At 46.2% G+C, this 27,060-nt stretch overlaps 1 protein-coding gene across 1 annotated transcript in view; it reads left to right on the forward strand.

Annotated features, from left to right (window-relative positions):
* The first annotated feature begins 6,716 nt into the window (after positions 1–6,716).
* Osr1 (odd-skipped related transcription factor 1) overlaps positions 6,717–27,060 on the forward strand; it is a 76,993-nt gene continuing 56,649 nt past the window's right edge. The window contains 1 exon segment of the mRNA XM_063232204.1: positions 6,717–6,746. The gene's annotated coding sequence lies outside the window, so the exon portion shown is untranslated.

Here is a 27,060-nt window from a genome sequence, read left to right on the forward strand (position 1 = left end):
CAATAACCAGATTAGGTCACAGAGCTGGATACAAAGTCAGCACTCAAAAATCAGTAGCATTCCTGCACACAAATAAACTCACAGAGAAATTGGGGAAACCTGTTATACTAAGATGCTTAAAAATTAAAATAATTGATTAAAAGATAATTAGCAAAAATAGTTACTTAAAAGGATAGTTATTAGCAATATTGTCATTCTGTACTGAGCTTATTACCCTAGTAACCAAGCACCAACCACATAGTTATAAATTAACTGACCACGTTGTTCTGCTGTTCTGTAATGCATCATCTCCCCCACCTTAGTGACCTGTGTGCTAAGTCAACCTTTGTTCCCCTTGTAAGAGACAAATGATGCTGTGTCAACCATCGTTCCCTTTATGAGAGACAATGTTCCTGGAATTGGCAGACCGAGGGCTATGAATTGGCTAACCACCCACTGTGAAATGCCTCTGACCTCAAGCAAAGGGGAACAATGGGCTACCTTGTTTCTGTTTCTCATCACTATGTACTTAATGGCCAATGAGCTAATCATAAATGAACTATAAAAATCAGTCAAAACTCTAACTCAGTTGCAAGCTTTGCAAATTCCATCTGCACTGTGTCGCTGGGCCAGCTAAAATAAAGGCGCTTCTTCCTAAAAACGATGTTGTTCTGCCCCATCTTTTCCATCTCAGGGGTTTTGTCCCATTTTTCATCTTAGGGGCTTTTTGGGGGAAGTACAAAAAACCATGTCTTTCATAATCACACGTAAAAAAATGAAATGATTGGGAATCAATCTAACATAAGAAGATCCTCTGCTTTTGGGGTAGGAAGAACCATTACAATAAAAATGGCCATATTTTCAAAATTTTTATGCATATTTAATGCAATCCCAGTCAAAATGCCATTAGCATCTCTCACAGAACTGGAGACAACATTCCTAAAATTCATTTGGAACCAGAAGAGATGTTGAATAATAAAAACAGTTCTAAATAATAAAGGCAAGTCAGAGAACATCACAGTCCCTGGCTTAAAGTTATGCTATAGACTTACCATGATGAAAACAGCATGGTAATGGCAAAAAAACAAAACAAAACAAAACAAAAACAAAAAAACCCACCTAAAACAAAACAAAATGAAACAAAACAACCTCAAACCTGAGAATCAGTGGAACAGATTAGAAGATGCAGAAACAACTCCAAACACACTCAGCCACCTTGTCTTTGACAAAGGGGTCAAACACATACACTGGAAGAAGGATAGCCTCTTTACTAAATGGTGCTGGAAAAACTGGATTTCCACATCTTTAAGACTAAAACCAGATCTGTGTCTATCACCATGCACTAAACTAAAATCAAAATGGATCAAATACCTAAATATTAAAACAGAAATGCCAAATCTGATGGAAGAGAGAACAGGTAGAACTCTTGAAGACATAGATATAGGCAAAGACTTCATGAATAAAATCCTATGACGTGGGAAATACTAAAAAGAATCAATAACTTGGATCTCAACTTATTAAAAAGTTTTTGCACAGCAAATGAAATCATCAACACAGTGAACAGACAACCTAAAGATTGAGAAAAAATATTAGCCAGTTGTTTATCAGACTAATGCCTAATAACTAGAACATATAAAGAATTGAAAACAATCAAACTCTCAAAATTTAAAGACTCAATCCAAAAATGAGCATCTAAAATGAATATGCACTTTTCAGATGAAGAAATACAAATGGTAAACAAATATACAAAAAAATGTTCAATATCACTGATCATTTGAGAGATACAAATTAAACCACACTGAGATTCCATCTCACTCCAGAGGGGGCTGGGGATTTAGCTCAGTGGCATAAGCGCCTGCCTTGCAAGCAGGCAGTCGTGAGTTCAATCCCCGGTACCAATAAAAAGGAGAAAGACAAAAAAAAAAAAAAAAAAAAAAAAAAGAATCCATCTCACTCCAGAAAGGGTTGCTATTATCAAGTGGCAATCACCCAGTGGCAAATGCTAGAGGGCCTGTGGGGAAGAATGACCCTTCTCCTCTGTTGGTGGGAGCGCAGACTGGTACAACCACTGTGGAAATCAGTGTGGACATTCCTCAAAAAGCTAAAACTACAGGTTCCATTTGACCCAGCGATTCCACTTCTAGGCATATTCCCAGAAGAACTGACAACATCATACCACAGTGATATATGTGCACCCATGTTTACAGCAGCACAATTTGTAACAGCTAAATTTTGGAAACAACCCAAATGCCCATCAACTGATAAGTGGATAAAAAAGATGTAGTTTTTAATATAATGGACTACTAGTTGGTCATAAAGAAGGATAAACTTAAGACATTTCTAGCTAAATGGTTGAACCTAAATCATAAATACACATGTAAATATTGCATTGTCTCTCTGGTGTGAGAATCTGAAAGTGTAAATAAGAACCAAAAGGTACAACAGATATTGTGTAACAGGAAACAAATTGTTTAAAAGGAAAGAGGAAGTGGGTGGGGGCCCAAGGGAAAAGAAAAAGAATGAAAAAAAGATACAACGGAAACAAGCCTCGTAAATAAGGAAGGGAAGAGACTCTGAAGGAAGGGGAGGGGAACAGGGAAAAGAGAAGAATGGACGTACACCACCTACAGTGCAAACTCCGTATGATGAATGTGATATTTGCGTATATCTAAACTGTATCAATAAATTTAATTTTAAAAATCTAAAACATAAAACAAGAGGTGACACTTAATTCTCAGCTGCAGCCCCAGATGCGGTGAGTCACTCTCTACGGTGAATCTGATCGAAGGACCATTCTCTCCCTAGAGCTCCTCCTGCCTTGCTTAAGGATTACGGGCTCTTCCCTCCTGCTTCCTACGCACACGCAGCACAGGTGCCCTTGCTCTGTCCCCCGTGGTCTGAGTTTCCACCCCGTATACATCGATGGCATTAAAACCATCGTTCAGATCTTTTTCTTGAAAACTCCTGTGTCTGGTGCAAACTCTCTTGACTGTCCCCCAATAGTCACTCAAAATATTCCCGGACTAAATCCATCTTCCTCCTTCTCTTTGCCTAGTAAACTCCTTTGCCCCCCGCATGGTGAGTTGATTGTCTGTCATGCTGCTGTCCAAGCTGCAAGAGAACTGGGACGTCTAGAGGAGCCACCTGTTCCCCTGTCCCCGTGACCAGTGGTGAACTCACCATCCGCTTCTCCTGATCTTCTCTACTGCCTTGTTCTGGCTGTCACTCACTGTCGCCTGCCCATTGCTACAGCTCCCTTTATTTCTGCGGCCTTCAGTTCACCCTTCGCATTTCTGATAAGGATGTTTCTATTTAATTAGTGCATATTACTTGTGCAACATAACGGGTTTCACGTTGGCATATTTGTCCATGCACATGTCATACTTGGGTCATTTCCACTAAAATAAAAAGAAACTCATGACTTCCTTTTTTGTACCTTCAGTGACTTCCGGTTCCTTTAAAAGGACACGTTTGGACTTATCTACAAGTACTGGCAGGCTCCCATCACCTGACTCCGGGAACCTCTTCAGCTTCATCCCCACTGCCTTGGCCCCCTTCTTTGGCTGCAGCAGGCCCCTTGTAACTCTCCAGTGCTCACACACGCACTGCTCCTCCTCCCTTCTGTAGATTCACGCACATCTCGAGGTCCCTACATCACTGTGGCCTGGCACCATTCACGATGTCTCTCGAGCCTCCTCACACCTCAGCAGAGAGATCGGCAGTGCGTGCTCGCTTTAACTGATTGACCATTGCCGTTTGTCATTGAGAACTTGGAGTTGGTAAGAGCTTGTGTAAAACCTATCAACAGTTTATGAGAACTGATCTTATGACACACGATGAAATGAACAAATACTTTGAAGGGGAAAAAGACACTACAGTACCCAGTGCTGATCCCGGAGTGTCATGATGTGAAATCCAGCAATACTATTATTCTTTGTTCAGAGTGATTTTAGTCTGCTTGGGTTTGTTTAATCTCAACATAAATGAATATATGGATAACTGCATGTATATTTAAGAGTATAGGATTGATAACCATATTACTAAATTTTTTTAGATAGTTGAACAGAACTATTTGCAGTCTTGCTGTTTGAATTCCCATTTATATGTTCCATTTTTGTATCTTGAACAACTATTTGTAAGAGGACAATATGTAAACATCAACTAGTGATTTATTACTGTTTTTTTTTCTTTGAAAGTATGTATTGTTTCTATCCGTTTTCTGCTTTGTTTTGTCTTTCTTTAAATAAAATTTAACAAAAGAGCTTTGTGTTTTTGGTTTCTTTATTTGGCAGTGACTTCTCCGAGAGCCAAAATGGGGGGGGCACCCATGGTTCGTTGTTATTATAAAACTATATGAAGGAAGAAGGGGAGACTAAGAAAGTGCGGTGGTGCCTCACTTCACAAACTTGATTTGCTCCATGAAAAGATGACCACACTTATGTGTGTGCAGGAAAGTGGCCCGGGCCATTGTGTCACTGGTGCAGAGTTTGTAAGCCGAAACAAAATTTTGCCGAATGCTTTGATTTCAGGACGAAATTGTTTACAAACAAAAGCATTTGTGAACCAAAGTAGCACCACATAGGTAGACTCCTTATGAGCTTGACACAGGGAACGTTAAGAGAAGAAAATACAAAATATGCGCCTAAACAGTGGGCTAATCCCCGGCATTAATGCAGAGTGGTTATCCCCAAAGAAAAGCATCCACTTTGGCAAGTGATTCCCGGTTGGGAATGGCTGATGGATGGTGAGGAGCACCGCGGAGATGAGGGATGCAGCTGTCTGCCGGGAAGAGGAGCAGCGGAGAGTGAGTTATGGAGTCTAATTCCGCCTGGGAGTGCCAGTAAATAACGCGGTGCCAGAGAGAGGCTCCAGATGGTTTGTATCCTGAGTGTGACCAGAACGCCACTGAGGAATTGGAGCCCGGTAATGCAAACCGGGCCTGTCTTTTTATGTTGTAGCCATTCTCGAACCTGCTGGCCTGTGTCTGCTGGATGTGTTTGGTGGCCCTTTCATAGAAGCAGATTTCCTAGGAAACAACCAAAATAGTTGTTGTCTTGGCTAAAACTCATTGCATGCTAGAAGATGACTCCTGATAATTTTAGGAAACCTTCACCGAGGCTGCTCTGTGTGCACGGTTCTATCTATCTATCTATCTATCTATCTATCTATCTATCTATCTATCATCTATTGTAAAGTGAAGGGTCCAGGCCACAGGATGCAAAATGAGGATAAGAAAGCAAGGTGGTGATCCTTCTCACATCTCCCGTCTGATTTCGTGCTTGCACTCTGGAGCTATTTGGATTGCACAATATTGAGGATGAGTTTTCACAGTCAGCGTGACAGGTGTAGAAGCATCCAGATCCTGTGCTATCTGGGGCCAGTGGAGCCATGCAGCTGGAAACGCAAGTGAGCCTTGCCTTGGCCGACATCTCTAAAGCCAGCACCTCCCGGTCTTGGGGACCAGCACTTGGAGATGCAAACAGGATGGGACCCACTCACCTTCCAGGGTCCCGAGGCAGGGTAGGTAACTGGACGGGAAGCACCAATGCCCTGGGCCAAAGGGAGACTCACGGCAGGAGAGTGCTCTAGTGCCCTCAGAGCACAGTGGGCTATAGTGACCAAGTCCCACTTTGCCATCATTGGCTGTCAGGTGTGTGTGTGAGGACAAAGCACAGATGCTCTACTCTGCAGGAAGTGAGCTTTTGATTTCTTCCCTCTGACCAAGCCACTCTTCACAACTAACTGTGTCACATCTGCTGTTAAGGACAGAGGCTCGGTGCATGTTTCCTGAGTGCTTCTGCTCACAAGGTGCCGGTGCAAGGACGCCAAGAGGAAGGTTGTCTTCAGCCAAGAGCTGATGATCTAGTCCGAGATGCAGGTTCTAAAGCGCGTGTTGTGATATCTTAAGAATTCAGCAAATCTGTTGCGGAGGGACATTTGACAGCCAGCATGAGGTGGAGGCAGAGGCAGCACCATCTCGGGCCACCGCATGGGACTTCATGCCACGGCTTCAAGGGTCCATGAAGGATGCACGTTCCTATATCAGTTTTATATGATTTGTCGGGGAGGTGGAGGAATGGTAAAGAGGTAAGGCCAGAAAGTCAGGGGAATACAGAGAACGAGGAGACTGCGTATGGAGGCTCTCTTCTGTTCCAGGTACCCAGTCACCAGCACTCACACAGGAATCACAGCAAATCACATTAACTTCTAACACGTGGCTTAGAAGTGCCACGGCTCTTTCATCAGCAAACTTCCCAGGCTGCCTTCTGCAGGATTGGAGGCCCATCTGCTTCCCTCAGCTCCGAGGGAAGAGAGCAGCCCAGGAAGAGGAGCCTTCTCCACTGTCCTACAGGGAAGATGTGGGCGGAGCTTAGATGGTAGGACAGGGAGCTGGCCAGGTCACTGAGGCCTCTCCGCACTGGGCAGGCGGGCAGGCACTGGCTGCTCCTGTGCTGGCACAGGCTCTTATTTTTCTCAGGCGATTTGCTGGAGAAGTAGTTGAAATGGGAAGGGAAATGCCACATTGCCCGCCCACTGAAGTCTGGGCTCCAGGGAAGGGGATGATTGCCAGAGCAATCGCTGTTCCCAGTCCACTCCTGCACCTTCAGCTGTCTTTCTGGGGGTTGCCAAACAGCTTGGTGGAGACCGGCCTTTGCAGGGCGTGGGCAGGGTGGGGGCGGGAAGGGAGAGCGGTTGGCGCCTGGTCTCCATCCCTGGAGCAGAAGCAGCTCCCTGCCTGCAAGACTGCAGTCCTGTGCGGTGCCGGGGTGAGTCTCTGGCTTGCGTGTGAACCTGCTCTGTGCTCTGCCATCTGACTGTGGCTGTGTCCGTGAGGGGACAGTTGGTCAGGCTCGGAGTTGTGCTCTTGGTTGGGAATTTCTTGGTGCTCTTGGTTGGGAATTTCTTGATAATCCAGTTGCGATGCCTTAAAAAGGATTCTCTTGCTGTGAAACAATGAGAGAATCTGTCTGTGGACTTCTGAGTGGGGTTTTCATGTCGAAGCGTCTGTGACCAGGAGGTGACAACAGAGACATCTGAGGTGACAGAATACAGCAGGCAGGGCAGGGTGCGGGGCTCAGGGGAATGGGTTCAGGTTCAAGCTCTCTTCAGGGTGTTCCTGGCTTCCTCTGTCCTGCCTCCCAGGGTGGGGGATGAGGGAACTGATCCTGGCGCTGACTTGGATCTGAAGAGCTGGACATCTTTTCAGAGCAAGCAGAACTTGGGGCTGCAAGGAACCTGGGTTTGTCCCGGTGGCAGTGACAGCACCTGGTAGCACCAGTGTGCTTTGCTGGGTGGCAGTCATGTGGGCGCTGAGGTGAGACCAGCAGACAGCCACTGGGAACAGCAGCCCCCGCCTGTCTGCTGTGTGGTGACACCAGGGAACCCTGGTCTACACAAGGAGGAGGAGGGGCAGGAGGGACCTTTTTGCCTTTTATAACCTAGTGGAGAGCTGCTTCCTGTGGAGTCCGCATGCTCCTGTAATCCACTGCTGACAGGCCAGCCTGGTCTGGACCTCGGCAGGACAGCAAGCTTTCTAAGCGGACTGACCGACCCAGGGCTGTGTGTGATCTGCTGCCCGCTGACACTCATGCCTGGAGACAGGCTTGGGGAGCTAGGATGGGTGCTGTGGTGTCCTGTCCATGTGCGGCCACGGGGCAGACAGCCAGCTCCTCGGGAACTGGCAGCACTGGACGAGGGGCAGAGCCTGGCATTCTCTCTGTGGGTCCGGGTTCACAGACTGCTTCTGTAGCGGGGAATGAACAGGATGGGCACAGTCAGGGCAAAACTGAAGCGAGAAGACGAAATACTGACTGCTGCTTTATATACAGGAGACAGGGCATCTTCAGGAGTGAATTTCAAAACGTGACGCGCTCACCCCGGGAGCTTTATCTGTTCTAAATTTTTAAGTAACGTATTATGTAGTTTCACAATAACAATAGAAACACACAGCTACTAAAGACCAACCACCGCCCTTCCAAGTGCTTGTGTTTATTAACTGATTCAAACCACACAACGATCCATGTGCAGTGTTATTATTCCAGTCCGGGAGGGAAGTCACGGCATGGAGAGATCACACACCGTCCCCAGCTCATACGGCCACAGGTACTGGAGCTGAAACCCAGATCAGCCAGCTTGGCTCTGGGCCGGGATGTAAGCACACTGTCCTACTGTCTGAAATGCAAAGTCAAAAGACACCGTAAGTCTCTTACTAGCTCGGGGGTAGAATTTCGCCTAGCGTGCAGCGGCTCTGGACTTGAGCAACATGAGACCCGCCACTCCTGTCCACCTGGTCTTTATTCTCCAGAAAAGCTCTCTGCACTTCTTCCTGTGGTTTTCTGGGACACTGATTTCCATTCTGCTAAATGACATGCTCATGGTGGCTTTTCCCTATGTTTAGTTTTGGGCATTGTTTGTGACTTGGTCCCGGGGAAGAAGGAAGATCTCTCTCTGCGGAAGGTACAGCTCTCCCATGTCACCCTTCCTGCCTGCCTTAAACCCATGAATACCCCTCCTCTCCCTGTTCTGCTTTAGGGTTACAGGACCATTGGTAACGAAATCCGTATTCAGCACTTGGAGTTATGTAATCACGTAAACATTATTTAATGAGACACACTGTCCTACTGCCTTTCTGTACAAGCTGGAGTCAGTAGTACCTTCTTTGTTTTATGCCCTTATCCTCTTAGGTACCTCTAATTCTTCCCCAGCTTCTTTCACTGGCTATAAAACACTTTTCAATATGAACAGACACCTCAGATGATCTTGGGGCTCTCCTTTCTATAGGACTTGCTCCCCTCGGAGCCCCTGGCTTGTCTTCCTGTCCAGTCCAGATTGTTTATGCTCCAAGGCAGATGCCTAGTGCACATCCTAGGATTTGTCCTCACCGTCATCTGGAGATTTCCTTCATCTGTCTCCTAACTTAGCCCCTGGTCTGCTGGGTATTGTATATCCCTCTCTTTGGTTTAGAGTTCTTCTAGTAGCTTCTTAAGAAAATATACAAGGAAGAGCAGCCCTCTTCCCACTTGTTATTTTGAGACGGGGTCTTTCTGTGTTGCCCAGGTTGGACGTGAATTTGCAGTCCTCTTGCCTCAGCCTCCCAGAGTGCTGGGATCACAGCTGCGAGCAGCAGGCCTGTCTCTGAAGAGGCCATTTTCAAATACCGAACAAAAGTAATGAGCATGTTTGTGAAGATGTTTAACGGTAAGGACTTCATTTCTTAAAAATGAAGCAAATTAGTTTTTACTATAGAATTTATAGAAATTACCTAATGTACACAGCCTTCTTAGCTGGGGTTTGTGTACTGTCTGTTGGTCTTCCAAGGCCTTACTTGACACGTTCTGATCCCGAGTGGGTCAGAGCTGAGGGCTCTGGGATCAGAGCTCATTTTCCCATGGGGCTGCCCTGAGGGTGGCTGCAGGTCATCCAGGATTGACGTGGGAGCATGAACGCTGATGTCCGCACTGCAAAGGGGAAGGAAGAGGGGCCAGAGCAGGTATGTGGCCAGTGTCTGAAGAGGGCGGAAGCGAACGGTGCAATCCCTTTGGTTAAAGAGACCCGTCCTCGCTGAGCAGGAAGCCATTGCTTGTTACATCTTTGCAGACGAGCTTCCCTGTCGGATTCTTTTTCTGATCATACTGTGTTAGTTTCCTATGAATGTGGTAACAGAGGAACACACACTTGGTTGCTTACAACACGACATCTTCATTCTTGCTTTCTGGAAGTCAGAAGTCCAAAATCAGCCTCGCTGGCTAAGGTCAGGTCTCAACAGAGCTTTCTTCTGGAGGGTCTCAGGAAAATCTGCTGCCTATATTTTTCTAGCTTCCAGAAGTCATCTGCATCCCTCAGCTTGAGGCCTCCTCAATAGGAGAGGCTGCCTTAGATAAGCGTCCAGGGAAAACTTGGTACTGAGAAGGAGCTCGTCCTGCACACAAGGCTGCCCTTTTGGAGTTCAGGGGACCCAAGCCTATGAGTCGGAGTCTTCTGATGCAGAGAAGGTAGAGGAAGCCAGTCCCAGGGGTCCAGGTGCTGTCCTGCTGATTTGCTGTGGGACGCAGACACACACCTCACAGGGCATCCACCCCGCATCCATCACCAGCCCCTGCACATCAAACGTCCCCGAGTCCCCAGGCCACAAGTTCTACTACCTTTCTTGCTTTCCAGTAGAAGAAAGTTGGACTCGGGGAGGGGACATGGCCTACCCCAGGTGACAGTCACCCTGCCAACAGCTAGCAGTGCGGGCTGCCAGCCTACGCGGTGATGTTCTCCGGGCTCAGCGTGGGTGGTGGGTGAAGGCAGCAATTTGAAGGATGCTGCACCTTGGAGGGGTGAAGTTATTGTTTATACTGATGGGCAAAGAAGAGTGAATGAGCCGTTTTTACTGGGTAAAAGAAAGCTAAACAAAAAGCCACCTGCATGTAGCACAGTCACTCTGCGGCCCTGGGACTGTGCCCCCATATCATCCCCGGAAGGCACGTGGGGGGAGGAACTCTGGGAGCAGCCAGGTGCCTCGCATGGTGTGCAGGATGGCTTGCAGGGCACCTACGCTTCCCTCTCCTCTCCTGCAGCAGGTGTCAGCACGGGGTTTGTATAATCAGCCTCGGGGCTACGAATGTTCTAATGCTTCTACAAGCTGCCTTTTCTCTACCAAGCAACTTTAAGAAAAAAAAAATGATTGACAACAGCAAGAAAGTAGCCACTTCACTTACAAAGTTCTATTTGTACAGTAGAATTGTAAGAGAGTTCAGGGTTTGCTAACATATGCAGGGTAAGATTTTAGTGGGAAAATTCCTCACAGTGCTTACCATAGGAACTTGCAACAAAACAAATGCTTTGTGAGCCTGTAATTGGCTAAGCAAAGCTGGTACCAGTTTTGTTAGTGTAAACGGTGGTCAGTCACCTTCTAATTGAAGTGCGTTCCTGGCTTTGGCCAGATTTAGAGACCTCGAAACCTCGCTGCCTATAAACTAGGCCTCTGCAGGACTTCACAATCCTTTCAGACTCCACGATTTTATTCATTTTGTTTTCTCTGCCCCAAAATGTTCTTCCTGCCTTGTTGACGAAAATACTGCAAAACCAAGTTGAAATCCAGTGCCTGCTGTGATGCCAGCTCCAGCCGTCTCTGACAGGGTGGCTGCGGCTGCAGGGCACAGGGGCGGAGTGCGTGTGGCAGTCCCTCACCGTCTGCCTGCCTGCACATCAGACCTGTGTGTCTGGGCCACAGCCCACCACTCCGCGCCCATTCTGTTGCCCCAGGCTTGTGTGTAAAGTGCTCAAGAAATATGGACTCCGTTCAGCCGGGCTGGAATTCAGGAGAACAGAGGACAGACAGGAGCAAGCGAGAAGGGTCCCTTGGACTCCCTCTGGGCGAGGGACAGGTGGCGGGGAGAGCGCTCTAAGGCACACATTATCCCTCACTCTCAGGCCTCTGAGATGCATCACTGCACCTGGAAAAGCTCTGAGTTTGCCGTGGCTTTGAAGTGAACTTTAACTTCTAAAGAAGTCTACGATGACACGAAAGGCAGGTAAGATATACAGCGGAGTGATCCGGCCTCCATGTGGAAGCCGTTTGTGGTGCTCTGCCAGGGACCTGTGAAAGGCAGCTTTGAAAGCGCTAGCAGCAGATGCTCCTGCTCAGACACATGCGGCTGGCAGCCCTTGCTTCTCACACTGGACTCTTAAACTCGACTCTGTGCTGCAGGGCTTTCCTTCGTTCGCCTGCGTGACCGGTGAGTTGTGTACTGGTGTGGGTGCTGACCCCACGCTGAGCACTGGCTCCCGGCTCAGCACTGTGATGCCTCGCAGTCTCCCGGAGGCTGGCCCAGTTACATCACTGTCCCCCGTGGCCAGAGCCTCCGGTCAGTGCTTTGGGAGGACCTCGGATCTTCTCTCCTACATCTCCGAGGGGCACCGATGCTGCTGGCAGGGACCGTGGTTTCAGATCCACTGTTTAGGTGCAAGAGCAAAGCAGAGAAGAAAAGGAAGTTTGAAAAGGAAAAGGTGGTGTGTTTGGGAAGGCCGGGGCCAGAGGAGTGGCATGGCTTTCAGCGGGTGAAGGACTCTCGGGACCAGCCTGTGCCCTCTTCGGCAACAGGGGAGGGGTCACAGTGCACGGGCACAGTCACTCAGAGCTAAGTGTGCCCAACTCTGCTGGCCAGAACTCTCCCCAGTACCCAGCACACAGCCTTCTCCCGAGGCTCTGGAGAGGGGAAGGAAGGGCTGGACAGCGAGACGCAGAATAAGGATGAGAAGCAAAAATTAAAGCAAGAGAAGGAGCCATTACTCAGATTTACAGCTTACGTTTTTATGTCCTGCCCGTATCGAGTGATATCTCTCTTCTGGCCAGGAAAGGCTGCAAGGTTAACAGCTTGTGCTTTCCCAGAAGCCAGCAGAGCTCAGGAGGTCCTGGCATGGGCCCTGGACAGAGGGTAGATCTACCAGCTGGCCCCACACCCCGGCAGTGAAGACGTGGCTGCCGGACCATGATGCGCACCCTAGGAAGAGCAAGCACAGGAAAACAGCAGCGGTGGGGAATCAGATAAAACCAGCAGACTCTGCAGAGGAGCCGGTGAAGCTGACGACAGCCAGAAGACAGGACAAATCTTAGAATCCCGGTAACAGAACAGTGTTAGGCTTTTCAGAGGTAGAGCCATGGCTTTTTAGGTCCTCAGCTTTTCCCTTGTAAGCTCATCCCACAGTCACTGGGCTCCCTTTCCCTGTCCAGGGACAGAGAATATTCTCGAGGAGAGGGCTGTGCGCTTTACCAGCAGGCAGCTGTGGGCCTTGTGAGAACGGTGTCCAAGCCCCAAAAAAAGATGTCTCTGCTGGGAGAAACAAGGGCGGTGCCTGTCGGGAGCCTGGGAGATGCAGGCTCACTCGGAGGAGCTGCCGTCACCACTGCGCCACCTGCACTGTGACCTCCTGGGCCTCTCCCTGCAGGTGGGGAAACTGCCCAGGCCCCTATTTAGGCAAACTGCAGATCTGCTGGCTTCTTAACCTGGCACATGGTGGAAGGTCTTTAAATTGTGTTTTGCATTTTTCAAACAAAACTAGCATTTATTCTTCTGTAGACTTGGGGGAGGTATTTAGATACGCTTTCCATTGGCACCTTACAATCCAAATTCTTGCCTGTTAAATGCAAAAAAAAGAAAAACAAAACAGAATAAAACAAAAAACCTCAAAAATGATTTCTTTTTTAAAAAAGACCCAACTTAAATACATCTGTGGAAACTAAGCACAATTTATTTTAAAATTAGGTTAAAAATATTTGCAGTGTATGCCCAAACTTTTCCAGATGTTAAAATAAGTAAACATCATTAGATCAAATTTAATTTGGGCTGGTGTTTTAATCAACTTTTTACCTTGATTTGCTTTTTTGCTTATAACAAGATTTGCTCGTGTGTTGGAGGTGGTCTTAAAAGTGTTAATTTTAGCTTTACTTTATAACACAAACACATACAGCGAGGCATTTTCTTATTATAAACTGAGTTAGATAAACTTTCAGGGTAGCTCTGCTTCATTAAACCAGGAAGTTTATACACATTAACAAAAAAAATATGTATTTCCATTTCATGTTGGCGTCAATGGTGGTATTGGGTATAATATCGTTAGTACTGGTAGCTGGAATTCTCCATGGGAGACTGATGAAAGACAGATGACAATAAAAAGGGCATCAGAAGCCAAAAATGAAATGCAGGATGTGGACTGAGGAGCAAGGGCACTCTTTATGAAGGCAGAATTTGTTTCTTAGAAGGTGGCCTTTGGAGCTCCAAGAAGATGATGATTCTGTGCAAGACGGCAGGTAGCTATGCGTGAAGGGAAACGGGAGAGGGAGGGAGGGAGGGAGAGAAAGAGGAGGAAAGAGAGAGAGAACGAGAGAGACAGAGGCAGAGACCTGCGTGGAGAAGGGATGTGCATACAGTCTCTGTACGGTACTTTCCAGAAGTAGCTTTCTGAATCATTTTGGAATGCCAAGGAAGTGTGCTTTCAACTCTTGTTTTGGGGACTGGATGGCGTGGGTTATAGTTTAACCAACTTAGATCAAAGGATTAGGCCAAGATGGGAGTGACAATTGACCCTTATACAAGATTCTCTTGAGTGTTCATGTTAACAAGTGCGGGTGAATGTATGTATGAATGTGTGTCGATGTAGAATTAAAAAGTGAGAACAAGGTGTTGTTAGTGGCTTCCACCTTCCATCTGACGCCAAGGGTAAATTTTGGTTTTGCACAGATGTGGATAATGGGTAAGAAGGAGAACTCAAGTCACCCAGCTGGTTTGACTGATTTACACTGGAAAAGACAGGAGCTACCCTAGAGGGGGGCAGGTGTGGGGAGCCGGGCGATGTGGGCAAAGCAGACACAGGCCAGCTCAGGGCCGTCTCCAGCGAGCTCTGGGGCAGAGGGGACAGGCTGGAAGATGTCGTGGTGGGCTCAGGACGACTTCGGGTTTAGACCATAAAGAATAATCCGTGGCGTGCAGTGAACACACTGTGAAAGGGCTCACTCAGTGTTCCTGAAAATCCCAACAGCGAGGCACTGCTTTCATTGTCTTTCGTATGAAACTCTTTTTTTTTTTCTTTTTGGTACTGGGGATCGAACTCACGACCTTGCACTTGCCAGACAATTGTATGAAACTCTTACCTTTGCTTGTTTCTTTGTGGCTTAGACGCCAACCCTCGCTTTTGAAACCCCTTTTTTTGGATGTCCAGAGACTCTCCTGCATTGCCACGTTTATGAAAATCTGCAAGTGTCTCCTCCTACTGTTAGTTAGGACTGCATCTGGCTGGAGGCAGCGCCAATCATCTCAGTGTGTTTAGTTTCCTACCAAGAAGAACTTGAGCTGAGCAGTTCAGGGTCAGTGCAGGTGCTCATGGAAATAGCTTTGTTTTTAGAGCATTTTCCTCAAGGTGGCTGTTTTAACCTCCAGACATCAGTGCTGTGTTGCAGGTGGAAGACTGAAATATATATTTATGGGCATAGGCTCCGGGAGACTGCCTGGCCCAGCCTGAGCTAACTGAGGATGAGACACGACGTATTTTATGGATACACACTGAGCCCCACTGCAAGCAGAATTGAGACTCTAAATGAGGAAGAAGAAGAGTAAAAGTGAGGAGCCACTAGCAGCGCCTGCCCAAGGCAGCTTGCTGCAGAAGCCTGGACGCGGGAGGCTGCGAGACCTCAGACTATGCTCGTTCCTCACCTCTTGCATCCGTAAACTTCTGGTTTATGATCCTCAGTTTTAGATTTTTCATATCTTGCAAATTATCCTAGATGATATTGCTAATTGTAGGATATATACTAGGTCGATTAGATCAAGTTTGAGAGATCTGCTTTCCATGACAGTTGGAAGCCTCTGGGTCCATAAAGGAAAGAAGTGGTTGTTTTTATCAAAATCCTCCCCGATGTACTCGACAATCCCCACGTTTATAGTCTATATCCCAAAGCATCGACCTTCTGGGTAAGACCGAGGGATGCAGTAGAGGGAAAGGTTGGTCTGGTAAGAGGCAGGAATGAAAGATCAGGGTTAGATCGGGAAGGATCTCACCTCCCTGAGAACCTGCTCACACCGAGTACCACCCATCCTTCCGTGGTGCTTCTGGATAGGCTGACATCTTCTAAACCTACTTGCTCATCAATATGAAAAGTTTCACATTTTTCTCACCAAAAGTCAATTTCTAGTCTTTGTGTGTATTTGATTACCTACACTGACTTTCTGTGGTCTCTATAAACACATCCAGTTGGTTTTTGTTGTTTTAAATCCTTAATTTAATGATTTAAAGTTGAGATAATTTTCTCTGTGTATGAGATACAAAGTGGCATTTCAGTGCTCGTGTCTAAAGTATGTATAATGAGTACACAAAAGAAACTGTTGGATCTTTCACCTCAGACGTTTATTTCCTTGTGCTGGGAACATCCAAAATTGTTATCGCCAGAACAGTCTTAATGAGCTATGAAACATTTGAAGTTATTCTTCAAACCATGCTGTTTTTTCAGTAATTGTGTTCTGTTTCCCTTTTTTAGTTCAGTGGTTTGCGCTTTGGTCTGAAGTTCGTTTTACCTTGTCTTTTTTATTTTCAAAATTAAATGGAGTGGTAGACCCATTCTCATTTTCTAATTTCCGAAGATCAGCTAGGGCAAAGACAAACTAGCAAAGCCTTTGGAGGTTTGTGGGGCTAAAATGAATGGAACTGGTGTCCTCAGGGGCTCGTACACACGGACATTTCTTCCCTAGTGTACTGGATGAATTCAACACATGTGGAAGCATTTCTTTAAGTCTTAAGATTCTGGATCTTAGGAGGCAACCGTGTTTCCCAGGGTTGATGCTCAGAGGTGTTAGCTACAAAGCAGCTAGCAAGGGTGGTGAATTAGCTGCTTCCCGCCTGCTCTTCATGGCATTTATAGACATAGCACGGGGCTTGGAGTCCAGGCTTGGTCCACAGCGGAAGGCTGCTCTGTGGAGTAGAAACGAAGCGCATTTTCTGACGATCACCTCTATCTGCAGCGTGGAAACTGGATGACTGGATCCAACAGCCCGGGTTGCTCACCCCTCGGTATGTCTGTAAACCTCTGATATATGTGGTTGGTGAAGGGCACTGAAGGGTTCAGGTGAGAAACTCTGAAAAGCAACACTGATTAACCCTCAGTCTTTCAGCCTAGAGGACATCAACTTTTAGATTAAAAGTCCTAAAGCTTTTGGCCCAGAAACAAACCAGTTACACGTCCCTACCACACACACGCACAAACTCCTTTAACATACTGTAAATTAAACATCTGGAAAAGCAAGAACGTGTTAATGAGCACTGTAGGAGGCTGAGGCAGGAAGATGGCAAATTCCAGCCCCGCCTGGGCATCTGAGTGAATTCGCAAGACCTTGGTCCAAAATCAAGACCACAAAAGCTACCGAGTTGTAGCTCAGTGAAAAAGCTCCTGTTTCAGGCTCCAGACACGGAACAAACAAAAGACAGGCTACTGGCATTAGAAAACAGTGATTAAAATGGCTATAATTAATATGTTAAAGGAAAAAAAAAAAAGAAAACGATTCACAAGATGGAGGAAAACATGAAGAATTTCAATAGAATAATTAAACAATAAAGATATTCTACAATGGAAACAATACAATATCTGATGATAAGAATATAGCAGATGAGCCTCAAAACTTAGGACAGGCTCCCGAGATCTGGCCATGGTGGAACCTGGGCAATTCGCCCTCCTTCTTGGTAAGCACCCCAGTGTGAGCCAGGAGGACCAGTCAGCGGCTCCCATGCGCCTACCTGCGTGCAGGCTGAGAATCAAACATCCCAACCCCCCACTTAGCAACTGGGGCAGAGGCCTGAGCATCTCTTGGGAGGATGACTGTATGCAGAATAGCAAATATGGGGGACTCCTTCTATCTTCTGTTTGAAGGTAAATGTTGTTTTCATTGTTTTGTTTTGTTATGATTAATTGTTTTGCTCTATTCAATATTCTCTCTCAATTGATTTTATAATGTCCTGTTTTTGGTTTGATTTCGCTATACCTGATTGACTGGACAACTGTTGTAAAGATAACGAGATATACTATGGCTCCTATCACTGTTATTCTGGTAACCTGCTGTGAAGTTCTGTACCAATTTCACTGTAGTGTCATGACTGGCTTTTTTCTGTCTTGTTCTTTAAAAAAACCAAACAAACAAACTTTGGACAAAGCAGAAGAGTTCTGTATTAAAGACAGATCAACAGAAAATACCGAGGTTGAAATACAAATATAGAAGCAGCCAAACAAACAAAAAGAAGTAGACAGATAGGGTTTAAGAGACATTTGAGACGTGCTCAAAATTTCTAATATGTGATTAATTCCCAAAACAATCAAGAAGGGACGTATGATAACCCGAGAGGCAGGAAGAACATTCCAGAGGTACTGAAATGCTCCAGGCCACAGACCCACCAGCCACAGTGAACTGAACCCAAACAAACACAGACACAGATGGAGGCACATCGTGGCCAAACTTCAGACAGACAGAAGACAAAGATGAAATCTTTAAAACAGCCAGAGAAAATGACTTCAACCTGACACTGTAGACTCAGTGAAATTTCTTTTCAAAAAGTCAAGGAGAAATGAAGTTTTTTTCTCTAGGTACCCAAAAAGTGAGAGAAATTACCCTAAACAAGTCTGTATCAAAAGAAATATAAAAACAGTGCTCTGAAAATGACAGAACATTATCTCAGAAAGAAACGTGGAACTGAGATTTGAAATGAAGAGCGCTGGAAATGCTAAGCATGTGGGCAAATGGAGCGCAGCAGTGACGGCATCGACTATCACAGACACATGCCGCACAGAGATTTTGAAGCCAGTACTGTAACTGTGAGTTCGTGGCCGGCCTGGGCTACATAGCGAGTTCAAGGCCAGCCGGGCTGCACAGCAAGACCCTGTCTCAAAAAAAAAAAAAAAAAAAAAAAAAAAAATCTACTGTGTGTGAAGAACAGAGACGTTTCATACAGTGTGACCGATGAACACTGAAGTGTTTTAATGCTGCAAATTGTACAAGAAATAATAAAAATAATAATTTTACTAGATTAAAATAGTTTTAAAATACAGGCTATAATTACCTGAGTAAAAGAATAGGAAAAGGATATGTAATTAGTAATAGCAGAGATATGAAATATGATTCAACTCATCTAAGAGCAAGAAAGAACACAGAAAATAAAACATGAGTGAATTATAAATCAGTATTAATGCACACTCACAGGTATAAACCAACTTTAATCAGACAATGTAGAGTAAATCTGTAAACACCCAGCCCTGTAACTTCAAGTATGTGAACCACAAACATTAATAAAACTTAAGCAAGAGATGAACTAAACAAATCACAGTTCTGAGGGGCCTGGAGGTGCCGAGAGCTCCACGTGGTCAGAGGCAGTGGCCTGGGCGGCTCAGAGGGACCTGCCCTTGGCCCGCAGCCCTCGGAGCTGGGTCTGGTGGCAGAGGGGCTGGGGCTGTGGCCTGGGAAGGTTGCACCTCCCGTCCCAGCTCCTGACTTGACTTTCTGCTCCCTGGACATCGTGAGCCAGCAGCTCTTCCTCCTCCAGGCTGTTCTGCCTTGGCGCTGGGCCACCATGGGCTGGAACCTCTACAAACCAGGAGCTGAAATAAGCCGATGCTGAGTTACATCGTGGGTGTCAAGGGCTGGGTCTCGGTGAGAAAGAAAGTGACTAAGATGTCAAATCTACAGCCCTGATAAAAGCTTTCAACATACCTCTCATGATAGCTGCTCACTCACAGAACACGCTTAATTAAGTAAATGCAAAGGGAGTAAAATTATTCCACGCATGCTCTCAGGTCACAGCGCAGTGAAAATGGAAATCCATGGAAAAAGAAACCACGAGAACTTCATAAACACATGGAAATAAATAGGACCATCTAAATAACCAGTGGGCCACAGATGAAATTAAAGAAGAAATTAGACACCTCTTACAGATAAATAATAATGACAATATGACATACTGTAACCTATGGAACACAGAGAAAGCCATTCTGAAAGGGAAATTTATAGCAGTAAATACTCATCTCAGGAACACAGAGCAAGCATATATAAACAACTTAATGGCAAGCCTCAGACTTCTAAAGAGAGAAGAGCAGGCTAAGCCAAAAGCTTGTACGAGGCAGGAAATTATAAATATCAGAGCAGAAATTAATGCACTGGAGACTAAAAACAATACAAAGAACCAACAATTCGAAGAGTTGGTTATTTGAAAGATGAAATAAAATGGACAAACCTTTATTCAACCTTATCAATCTTTGACAACTGAACAAATTATAATGGGCTCTCAGATAAGGATGCACAAAGTATAAAGAACCAGATAAACTTGTCCTAACGGGAACAGGCAGGACGAAGACCCACTGATGCCACACTGCCGGTCCTCTCACTTCACAGGAGCCCAAGGAAAGCCTCAGCACAATGCAAGTGTTGGCACCACCCAGAGCTGAGTCTCTGACATTAATGTTAAATGAGAAATCAATGAGCCGAAGATCAATGAAGAAACTTGACATTGTGTGGAATTTAATAATAGACTTCTAAGTGATCGACAGATCAAAGAAAAAATGAAAATTAAAGTTAGAAAATATTTTGAACCAACTGATACAACGCATGATAATTTTGTTGAAGTTAAAGCAATCTAGAGAAACAGAGCAAGATTGTTAGCATCAAACCACGCTTCGGAAAGCAAGACTGAGGGCTGGGGATTTGGCTCAGTGGTACAAGCACCTGCCTGACAAGCATGAGGTCCTGAGTTTGATCCCTGGTACAAAAAAGAAAAAAAAAAGTAAGACTGAGCTGGAGAAGATTCAAGCTCTACTTTGGAAAAGAGATAAAGAAGCGATTAATATATAGCAAGACTAATCACAGAAAAAGACAAATAGCAGTATTTGGAAGTAAAGTGGAGGTGTCCCTATCACTACAGCTCCTACACACACACACACACACACACACACACACACACACACACACGCAATCACTTTATGCAAATACAGTTGCCAACTTGGCTGAAAAGGACAAATTCTTCGAAAAGTGTAACTGATGGCTGAGAGATGAAGAAATAGAAAACCTGAATAGTCCAATAGCTGTTCAAAAAATTAAATAGATTTTTAAAACACAAAAAAGACAAGATGGTTTCCAAATACATAAAAAATGTAGAGCAGAAATCTTGTATGACTCTTTCAGAAAATAGAAAATGAAGATTTATTTAATGATTCTGTTTATACAACTTGCACACTGAAACCTGACTAGCACAGCAAGGAAAATTATAACCCTGTTCTTCTTGCGAGTGTTAGGTAAATGGCTGTGAGCCCTGTGAAAGAACAAAGCCATCCTAAATTTTGGGTTCTGAGAGAGAGTCCCTGGAAGAACTCACGTTTATTAGCTGGGATTTCACTGACAGGCTTCCGGGGTGAGGTGAGGAGAACCAGGGCTCAGAGAAGCAGGGTTAGCTGGGTGGCAATGACTGTGTGCCTGTAGAACTGTGCGTGTTCTGTCCGGCCAGGTGCACTGCGGTTCCGCAGGGCATGGGTGTGTGGATACACTGTGACCGGTACAAGCAAACTCCTGGGCTCAGCCAGCCAGGGCACCCTGGATGGCTGGGGGACTGATGGGGTCAGACCTGTCATGACTACAAAAGCAAAAATCTTAAACAAATTAGTAGTAAACAAACTAACAATTTACTAAAAAGCTCATGTATCTTGATTGCTACGTTGGCTTAATTCAAGAATGCAAAAAAAAAAAAAAAAACCCAAGAAACATTAATAAAGAGAAAATGGTGTCATTTCAAAGGCATAAAAAATGATTCATAAAATTGAACATTTTTTCCTGATCTAAAGTACAGTCAACTAAAGAATAATCTGATGACAGAAACAGAATTATCTGTTTCTAAAAACCTGGCCAGGTGTGTCAATGCATGCTTCTAATCCCAGCTTTTGGGAAGCTGAGGCAGGAGGACCCAAGTCTGAGTCTAGCCTGGGATACACAGTGACTGAGCAAGACCTTGTTTCAAAATTTAAAAGATTGGCTGGGGCTGTAGCTCGGTGTGCAGGTGCTGGGTTCAGTAACATAAACGAGCCTACAGCAAACACTGTACTACACGCTGAGGTATTTAAGGCGCTCCCCTTGCATTGGCGGAAAGGGAAGAATTCGCCTCATTACCACTGAGCAAACATCTGTTAGTGCTTGGACCCGGGGTGTCCCCTGGAAGCCTCCTGTTTGAGAGGAGTTTGGATCACGGAGGTGCCATAGTGTCCGTGGACTAATCCACGGATGAGTCCCTCACCAAAGGAGCTGTTAGTGCAGGGCATGGGGCCTTGGGGAGCACACGGGTCCCGGTAATGCTGGAAGGGAGGGCTCCTCCACTGCTTCCCTACTATCCTGCCTGCTGGGGCCGCCCTGTGACCGGCTTTCCTGCAGCAGGTCACCCACTGTGCTGCCCACCGTGCTGCTCCTGCCCTGCCCAGCCGCGCACTGGGCCTTCTGGGCCCCGCCAGGGTCCCCTCTATCCCCTTTGAGCTGTGGCTGCAGTGTTCAGCCTCACTGACTGACAGTGACAGACTCATGCTGGGGGACCTAACAAGTCCAGTAAACCCGGGCAAGTAAAGAAGAATCCTAAGGATTGGAAGGGAAAGGTGACACCTGTCATGCGAAGATGACATATTGGTCTACGTTAGTAGTCAGAGCGTTCTCCTGGCAAAGTAATATATTTAGTAAATGAGCCTGAGGGAGCTGCTGGGTGAAAAAGTCTCTGCAGGTACATCCGCTGCACTTCTCATTACGGCCACAAACACAGAGAACAAAATTTTAAGCACGCGCGCCACCCACGACGGTGTCAAAACACTTGAAGGTGAACAAATGAGATTCAAGAATGCTGCAGTGAAAACTAGGCGCCTGCCGAGGGGGGAAGTGATCTAAAAATCTAAATCAGTAGCCAGCTGCCTTACCGTGACTTGCCAGTTCCTCCTGTTAAATTCCTGTTGTTTTCATCCCTTTATTTGCCATTAAGACTAATATAATTTTGCACTAGCAAAAGCATAGGCAAACTCACCAACATAGCAAAATAGAGTCCAGAAACAGGCTGGCATTGGTGGTCACCTCACTTAGGACCATTTATGCTGCTCTGTCCAAGATTCTGAATGTATTTGTTCAATTAAATTTGAAAATCATGTTATTCCTGAAATCTATATACTGTTCCATAAAATAGTTTCTGAAAAAAGTACAGTAAAATTACCTGTTTTGGTAACCATTTCGGTAAGTTTTTTTCTCTATAATGAAATCATACTGAATTTGTGCGTCTGTAGGTGCTGGGTTAGAATTCAGTGGATTTGCACGGAATTCGTGGTGGTTCGCCCTTTATCCCTCTGCGTTCCACACCTGCTGGCTTTGCTCAGCTCTTCCATTCTTCATTCTGTTCATCCTTCAGTGTATCCGATTCATTCGTTTGCTCATTATTTGAGTCCTCATTTTCTAATAGTTTTTACTGTCTACGTCTACTCTTTCATAACATCTAATTCTTCCACAACTCTGGCTCCTCCTCTAGCTATTCTAGAATGCTGAACATCCAGTGTTTATTTTGAATACTCTCGCAAACACCTCAATCATCGCTATACTGTCAGGGGTAAACAGTCCCATCTGCTGGCTCTTCGGGCGCCCTTTCTTGGCCCTGAAATCTTTGTACGCTTTGCTTTATTTCTTTCTCTCTTCTTATTTACCAGTGGAACATTCTTTTTTTTTTTTTTTTTTTTTGTATTCCACTTCATCTCCTGCTCCCCTGGCTTGGAAGTTTTATTTTACATTTTCATGTTTGAAATGCTTATACTCAAATGCTGATTGTAGATGGTTAATTTTAAGATGTCGAGCGGTGCCATCTCCACATTTGGAGCACACTTGCATCCCTTCAGGGCTCCACCGGCACATTTCAGCCCTCGGCCGTGTTGGAACTTTCCCTCACACCATAAACAGCCAGGGACTTTGGGAAGCGAAGGAAATAACTGACTTTTGGATCTTGGGCTACGCACATCTTTGTTCCCCAATGGAAAGAAGAGGAATGAGTCACAGCTACGAGCATCTCGCTGTCTCCCTGGATGAGGGGTCTCCTCCAGAATAAAGAGCTGGCAGGAAGTGTTTTCAGTCCCAGAGCATGAGGAAGGGGGCTGTGCAGAACACAGTGATCTTGCTGAATTGAGAGGTTTGATCTCTGAGAGCTGACGATGCTGGGATTTGATAAGCAACTGCTACAGAGACAGAAACCACGGAGGGAAAGAGTGGCGGACACCTGCCACCCCAGCTCATTTTGGTGCTGTGGCACAGCCATAACCTGACTCCTTCTAAGCAGCGGAAGTTTATTTCTTGCAGCTCTGGAGGCTGGAAAATCGATGATGCAGGAAACAGCAGCTTCGGTGTTTGGCAAGAGCCTGCTCTCTGCTGTCCAGTGGCATTGTCTCGTCGGTCCCAGTACGGCAGAAAGATACCCTGTTCTTCCCTCCCGAGGCGTCATCTCTGCAGACAGCAGTCCTACCCATGAGGCCACAGCTTCATCACCTAAATAACTGACAGCCTGCCTCCTAGTGCAATCACCTGGAGCCAAACTCCCAACAGATGAATGGGGGAGGGAGACAGACACATTCAGACCCAGTCCTGGGAAAGCGGAGCCCTCAGTTTTCCTGAACACCCAGGAAGGGCAGTCAAAGAATGCTACCGAGGAGTTGTGTCTTGGACGACTCCCCAAGCTCACAGAGGAGGGCAGAATTTTGAGTCCTGACTAAGCAGAACAGAGACTTTGTTGAAAACCTAATTGCTCAGTCTTTTTGTTTCATGAATGACTCTTAGTGTAGCCTACACTTAGTTGTAAGAACGCTGCCAACCTCTTCTTTGTTCTTCCGTACTATCAGTGAAATGATAACAGATGAACGGGGAACCTGGGACACATCCTCTCCTGTGACTGGCTCCTGTCTGCACACAGTCCCCCGGCCTTTTACTCCTGCCCACCAGGGGACTCACTGGTGTGCACACGGAACCATCTCATGAGTGCAACCCACTAAACAATGCAAAAATGAGCTAATGTACAGCGCTGCCCTGTAGAATTTATTAATGGTTTCACAGATTTAGGCTTTGTCCCAAAAGTTTTTTGAAGTCAAGCATCTCAGTTTGAGTTCTGGTTATTTCACTTCCTGCAACCTCTTGCACAAATCTTGTTAAATCTCTTTCTACTTATACGCTAAGGATGTCCACTTCTTAGATTTGTTTGAGGACCGAGATTTAAATGAGCTAGTGTGTGTTCAGCAGTCTGAGACCTGAAAGGCTTACAAAACCGTGCAATACCATTGCATGTCTGCAGTCCTCCAGTGTGTCCTCTGTGTCCTCAGAGCCCCGGGCACACAGAGGTGCTCCACCAATGTCTGGACATTGATGAACTGGGGATTGACTCCATGATGAAGTTGGAGGAGCACTAAATCAACAATAAGAGAACGTCCCTCAAAGAAAAGTACGGGGAGAAGTACAGTGTGGTCGGTTAGCCCATGAGATATATATCCAGAGGTAACGACGTTGCTTTGGCTCGGATATGCCTGCATCCCCACACGGTATTCACAATAGCCGAGACAGAATCCATCATCAACTGACGAATGGATGAAGCAAAAGTGAGCTAGAGCTTCGTCCTCCCCAGAGTGTGTAATGAGACACTATTCAGCCATAATGAAGAAGGAAATCCTGCATCTGCGGCTGGAGACCCGTAAGAAGCTCAGCACCCAGAAAGACAGATTCCACTTGTTCTTACTCATTTGGGGACGCTAAACATTGTTGACCTCTCCTGAGTAAAGGTAAGGGACAGCGGTCACTAGAGGCTTTCCCAAGGAGGATTGAGTTCCAGTGTCTTGCTGAGCAGTCGGTGATAAATGTGGCTTGAAGCAGTGTACTGTATATTTTATAAGGAACTGTAAGAGAGTTGAGAGGCTCCCAGTGCATGAAAACTGATAAATGTTTAAGGAGAGGGAAGTGCTGATTACCTTGATGGTACACTGTATGTATTCATGGAATCATCGTACTTGCCCGTAAGTATATTCTGTCATCAATTACAAGCAATAAAAAGGATGCTAAACTCTTAGTACCCGATGTAAACCTAAGAGCATCTCCTTACCTTTGTATATTTATCATTTAACTCAGTTGGAAATAAAATTACACAAGCTAATGACTCCTACTGACTTCTAGGAAGAAAAGAACATAAACACGAGGGCCTGGTGTATTTGATTTATAGGCCCATTTCCTGGGTGACGTGGCCCGGGTTCTCACTCTCACCGCACTCTCCTCTTTGCTTAGGGAAAACCTGAGCGCGCTTCCTACCACGGGAGGCAGTTCTCGCTTTGCAGAATTCAAATGGCAGCCCAGTGACCTCCTCCCCAGCCTCCCTCCACTGCCAGGCAACTCTCTGGCCTTCCGAGTCTCTCAGCCCTGTGAGGTGAGGATCTGGCCTGCACAGTGGACTCTCCACTGGAATCTCCATCACAAAGGGAAAACAAGTGTGGCATTCCTTGTAATCCCGCAGAACCCCTGGCAAGGCTAGTCCTGGCTTTCGGCTCCCTCACGGACCCACCGCTGAGGACGCACAGCCAGTTGGCTTCCTTGTATGCCGGCCACAAGTTTCTGCCTTAGCCAAGTTGCTTTCCTTTTCCTTCTGTCCACAGGGAAGGATGGGGCGCTTCTCTCCCAGGCCTGGGGTGCTGCCCTGTCACCTTTACACACTAAGCCCCAGGCTCGTCTTTGGCTCCATCTAATCTTGGCCGTGTCCACCCACATGGCCGGTCACCAACTTTCTGTATGACTTCTATTTGTACTTACGATGGAAATGAGGGTCTGGTGAGTAAGGCCTCTTCCACGTCTGGGGCTCTTTCCAAAAATAAAGTTGCCTCAGTACCCAAAACACCAGGCAAGGGACAGAGCAGCCACAGTTGTTCTCTGGCCTTTCACCTCCCGGTGGCCATCCGCCAGTGGACTGCGGGCCCTGGAGCCTGGGTGATGAAACATGGTCCCTGCGTCCTCCTGCCAACATTTTTAGACTCCTCATAAAATAAACTGCCCCAGGATGCCACCTTCCCCAGCCCTTCCCAGGACTTCCAGAGGGCACTGGTGGCATGCAGATGGCCCTTGAACTTTCCTCTCCCAGCTGCCGTTTCCTAGCAGCTTATCTTTGGAAATCTTCCCATGGCCTTCAGAAGTATCCTTTCCTTTGCTCTGTTTTTTAAATTTAAAAGCTATGAAAATTTGCAAAACATTTTTGATTTGAGACAAAAAAGTAATTTCCTACCCCGAACTCACTCATCCCCATCTCTATGGTCTCTTCCCCTCTCCTCTCCTCCCCTTCCCTCCCCTCCCCTCCCTTCCCCTCCACTCCCATCCCCTCCCCTCCCCTCTCCTCTCTTCTCCCCCCCTCCCCTCTCCTCTCTTCTCCCCTCCCCTCTTTTTCTCCCCTCCCCTCCCCTCTCCTGTCTTCTCCTCTCCTTCCTCTCCTCCCCCCTCCCCTCCCCTCCCCTCCCCTCCCCTCTCTTCTCCTCTTCTCTCCTCCTCTCCCCTCCCCTCCCCT

The sequence above is a fragment of the Cavia porcellus genome, unplaced genomic scaffold (assembly GCF_034190915.1).
Source record: "Cavia porcellus strain 051 isolate PalLab524CR breed Dunkin Hartley unplaced genomic scaffold, mCavPor4.1 scaffold_1, whole genome shotgun sequence".
Lineage (NCBI taxonomy): Eukaryota > Metazoa > Chordata > Mammalia > Rodentia > Caviidae > Cavia > Cavia porcellus.